Raw genomic sequence first — 5,380 nt, 5'->3', positions numbered from 1 at the left:
CAATGTGTAGCACTAAAACTGTGTTGCCGAGAGGACGCATCGGCAAACGGTCAATGAATGAGAACCCAACACACGTTTTCGAACGTATTTGAACTTTCGTGCCACTTCTGCTCTCATCTAGTATCAATCATTATAAGGTTCTCAAAGACTCAGAAGAGTTCATCGTCCTTGCTCACAACAACCACTGATATTGCAAGAGACTTCTCGACATCCATCCTTTCTACAGAGTCGCTCGTGCGCGAAATATCCTACAACAACCAAGACAATTAAATCTTAACGACAGGTTAGCGACTTGGTTCGGGGGCGTGCTGCACCCTAAGCCCAAACAACTCGCTCTATCTCACCCTGCAATCTTCTATTCTCCCCGGGCTGTGAGGCTGGAGAATCAAGTTATTGTGCGGTGTTGACAAACTGTCCAAACAACGTCATGCTGCCGTCGACTTCAGTTGACAAAAGTGTCGCCTCTAAATTCTTCTTTTCTTTTTTCTTTTTCCTTTTTATTTCCTGTCAAGACGTGGCGTGGATTTTGTTCTGACTGTGTAATTATCATCATCGTTCTTTTTAGACAAAGAAAAAAAAAGGAGAGAGAGAGTGTGTTTATTTAAAGTGACGTAGATTTAGACAACCACCCGCCTCTCTGTCTTGATCTGACCTCTCTGTCTGTCAGTGTGTCGGTAGTGTATCTGTCCGTCTGTCTGTCAGTGTGTCGGTAGTGTATCTGTCCGTCTGTCTGTCAGTGTGTCGGTAGTGTATCTGTCCGTCTGTCTGTCAGTGTGTCGGTAGTGTATCTGTCCGTCTGTCTGTCAGTGTGTCGGTAGTGTATCTGTCCGTCTGTCTGTCAGTGTGTCGGTAGTGTATCTGTCCGTCTGTCTGTCAGTGTGTCGGTAGTGTATCTGTCCGTCTGTTTGTCAGTGTGTCGGTAGTGTATCTGTCCGTCTGTCTGTCAGTGTGTTGGTAGTGTATCTGTCCGTCTGTCTGTCAGTGTGTCGGTAGTGTATCTGTCCGTCTGTCTGTCAGTGTGTTGGTAGTGTATCTGTCCGTCTGTCTGTCAGTCAGTGTGTCGGTAGTGTATCTGTCTGTCAGTGTGTCGGTAGTGTATCTGTCTGTCAGTGTGTCGGTAGTGTATCTGTCTGTCAGTGTGTCGGTAGTGTATCTGTCTGTCAGTGTGTCGGTAGTGTATCTGTCTGTCAGTGTGTCGGTAGTGTATCTGTCCGTCTGTCTGTCAGTGTGTCGGTAGTGTATCTGTCCGTCTGTCTGTCGGTGTGTCAGTTGTGTATCTGTCCGTCTGTCTGTCAGTGTGTCGGTAGTGTATCTGTCTGTCTGTCAGTGTGTCGGTAGTGTATCTGTCCGTCTGTCTGTCAGTGTGTCAGTAGTGTATCTGTCCGTCTGTCTGTCAGTGTGTCGGTAGTGTATCTGTCCGTCTGTCTGTCAGTGTGTCGGTAGTGTATCTGTCCGTCTGTCTGTCAGTGTGTCGGTAGTGTATCTGTCTGTCAGTGTGTCGGTAGTGTATCTGTCTGTCAGTGTGTCGGTAGTGTATCTGTCCGTCTGTCTGTCAGTGTGTCAGTAGTGTATCTGTCCGTCTGTCTGTCAGTGTGTCGGTAGTGTATCTGTCCGTCTGTCTGTCAGTGTGTCGGTAGTGTATCTGTCCGTCTGTCTGTCAGTGTGTCGGTAGTGTATCTGTCCGTCCGTCTGTCAGTGTGTCGGTAGTGTATCTGTCCGTCTGTATGTCAGTGTGTCGGTAGTGTATCTGTCCGTCTGTCTGTCAGTGTGTCGGTAGTGTATCTGTCCGTCTGTCTGTCAGTGTGTCGGTAGTGTATCTGTCCGTTTGTCTGTCAGTGTGTCGGTAGTGTATGTCCGTCTGTCTGTCAGTGTGTCGGTAGTGTCTGTCAGTGTGTCGGTAGTGTATCTGTCCGTCTGTCTGTCAATGTGTCGGTACCGTGTATCTGTACGTCTGTCTGTCAGTGTATCGGTAGTGTATCTGTCCGTCTGTCTGTCAGTGTGTCGGTAGTGTATCTGTCCGTCTGTCTGGCTGCCTGTATCTGTGTGAGTGTGTGACTGTCAGGTTTTGTTTGTCTGTCTTTCTGCGTCTGTGTTTGTGTATGCATGCGTCTTTCTGTGTCCGGAGTGTTTTTCTGTGTATCTTATCCGTCTCATGGTCGTTCAAGTTCGTTCGTGCGTTCAGAGACAGGCAGTTGAGGTGGGGGTGGGGGTGTAGGAGGGAAGAGGGAAAGAAGGTGGGGGGGGGGGGTTGGGGGAGACCGATATTTCATTATGTGACGGGATTAGGACTAGTGTATCGGACCTTCTTATTTATAATAATCATAACATTTCATTTCGAGCAAGAGATAGACCGAAATGGGACCAAGTTAAAACTTTCCTCCGAAATGTATACCGGCATTAAGCTGGAAAAAAATAATGCGGCACACAAATATACACAATTTGCAAAATTATATATGACTACTCTTTTTGAAATGAAATGTGAAAATGCGAGAGCAAGAGGGCTACGCCTGGAATTCAAATCCATGTCTACACAACATTTATGTACAAAGTGACAACGATTGTATTGAAAAATATGAACATCATGCTGCGCTATTGCTTTTTTTCACCCTCTATATGGATCTTAAAGGTACCTCCCTTCTCGCGCAGGCTTTTTTCTTGGGATATACGCATTCTTCCCCTTTGGACACATACCAGAAATCAACAGCCTGGCTGCTTCCTGTGAAGGATGTTTGTTTGTTTGTTTGTTTGCTTAACGCCCAGCCGACCACGAAGGACCATATCAGGGCGGTGCTGCTTGTTATATAACGTGCGCCACACACAAGACAGAAGCCGCAGCACAGGCTTCATGTCTCACCCAGTCACATTATTCTGACACCGGACCAACCAGTCCTAGCACTAACCCCATAATGCCAGACGTCAGGCGGAGCAGCCACTAGATTGCCAATTTTAAAGTCTTAAGTATGCCCCGGCCGGGGTTCGAACCCACGACCTCCCGATCACGGGGCGAACGCATTACCACTAGGCCAACCGTGCCGGTCCTGTGAAGGATGGGTCGACATTATTGCATAACAGTCTTGAGACCAGATGACAGTGGGAGAGGGAGAGGAGGGGTTGCGGTGGTTCGGGTGAAGGGCTTTTGTTGATTCTTTGCTGTCTCGATGTTACTGTCTGGAATCTGCCCAGTGAGTCCGAGAAAAAATTCGCCCTTTCTTTTTGCTGCTGCTTGTATCAACTATATTTTGTTCTATCCTTGTTGCACATGCATGTAACACATTCTGGTGCTCAGGGTCTGTAGTATTGCGTGGTCACAAAGCAGACAGGACAGTTGAATAACTTGGTGTAGCCATCTTTATTACCCGAAGTTCCCCTTACAAAGCCGGAGTTATTTCCCTTCCCTTGTCGTCTGCATGTTAGGCCGAAGTGGGCGTACTTCGACCTATCCAACACCTCCCTTTTTAGAATATTTTAAAACCAATTTTCTTAACACAAAATTATAAACTAAACAAACTTCAAACTTTTGTAAACTTCAACTTACAAGCTTCATGCACCCCTCTCCCCTTTTCCAAATAAACATGTGAAAATAAAATGTTTGTTGCAGTAATACGTATGAGGTCACTCATTCATAAAGTTGTATGTCACTCTAAAGCATCAGTCCTGGATGTTTTTTTTGTTTTTTTTGAGATTTCAAATAAAGAAAGTACATGTATAGCAATTTTGTGTTGATGTCCATGTTCACCATCTAAAAAAAATACACACGTGAAACTCTAATTTAAATTGATCGTTCACAGTTGGTGAGCCTTGAGGACCTTTCTCTGACCAATGTGGGATCTTCACAATTTCTGCACAAATCACACATTCCTGCTAATTTGCCCAAATTGGTGAGCCGTAAGGGCCTTTCTCAGACCAATTTGGGATCTACACTTTGTTGCATGGGTGCACTGCATAAGGTTAACAGATTAAAGTGATAAACGTAAAACATGTGACTAGTACTAGCCATGCAAAATGAACAAACACTCGGTTATAAATGAAAACACAAATCATGGCGTGTCATAATATACTGTCAAGAGCCGTCGCGACAGCATGCATGATGCTGTGGCCAGGGCATCTGACATAGAGTGCACCATGCGGCCGTTCTGGTTGTTTCACAGATTTAGTTTGTCTGGGGCTTTCACTGCTCTGCCACTGCGGGTTGTCATGCCTGGTGTCGCCACAGTGGCGGGTGAGGCTGGCAATGCTGGTGGAGTTGGTGTTGCTGGTTGACAGTTGTGATGTGGCGTTCGTCTTGGCGTCGGCGGGGCTGCACCCGGAGTCGCTACGAGGTGTGACTGGTTGCGGCGAAGGGTGCCTTTTTCAGTGCGGACGATGAAGGAGCGAGGACTGTTGTGTCGCTCGAGGATCTGCCCTGGTGTCTGCATGTCTTTGATGAAAACTGAATCCCCAGTGTTCAGGTTTGGCGGAGTTTTAACGGCATGCCTGGCATTGTAGTTGAGTCGCTGTTTTTCCTTGTAGTTTTCTTCCTTCTTTTGCCACAGCTCTTTGTTGAGGAGTGTTGGTTGGAGTGTGGATGGATGTACGGGTAGTCGCGTTCGGAGTTTTCGGCCCATTAATATTTCAGAAGGGGCCAGGCCATTGTGAATCGGTGTGCTCCTGTACGTTAGTAGGGCCAGGTACGGGTCGTCCGATTTTTTCAATAGGTTTTTGAGGGTCTGTACGGCTCTTTCAGCCTCGCCGTTGCTCTGAGGGAATTTGGGAGAACTGGTAGTATGCGTGAAGCCGTAATTCTCTGCGAACTTTTGAAATTCATATGAGGAGAACTGCGGCCCGTTGTCAGACATCACCACGTCGGGGATGCCGTGCGTGGCAAAGATGCTCTTGATGGCGTTGATGGTTGCGGCGCTGGACAACTGGTGGAGAGGGCGCATGTCAATCCATCTCGACAGGTAGTCCACCACAATCAGGTAAGTTTTGCCTTTGAATTCAAAAAGGTCCATGCCCAATCTTGACCAGGGTCTGTCAGGTATTGACGAAGGGAGTAGTGGTTCCTTCGCCGCTGGTCGCAGTTTGCTGCATGTTTGGCACTTTCTCACCATCTCTTCAATCTGTCCAGTTATGTTGGGCCACCAGACGGAAATGCGCGCTAGAGCTTGGCATTTGGTGATGCCTTGGTGTCCCTCATGTAGACGATCGAGTGTGTCCAGGCGTAATTGTAGGGGAATGACGATGCGGTCATCGTAGAGCAGCAGATCATCGACTATTGTGAGGTGCTGTCTGTTTTTGAAGTACTGCTGCAGCAGTGGATTTTGTGGCATGTAGCCGGGCCATCCGTTTAGGCAGTGTTTTCTGATTTCTGACAGTTCAGTGTCTGTCTCTTGGGCTTGTC

The sequence above is a fragment of the Littorina saxatilis genome, linkage group LG12 (assembly GCF_037325665.1).
Source record: "Littorina saxatilis isolate snail1 linkage group LG12, US_GU_Lsax_2.0, whole genome shotgun sequence".
Taxonomy (NCBI): domain Eukaryota; kingdom Metazoa; phylum Mollusca; class Gastropoda; order Littorinimorpha; family Littorinidae; genus Littorina; species Littorina saxatilis.
This window is presented reverse-complemented; position numbering follows the sequence as displayed.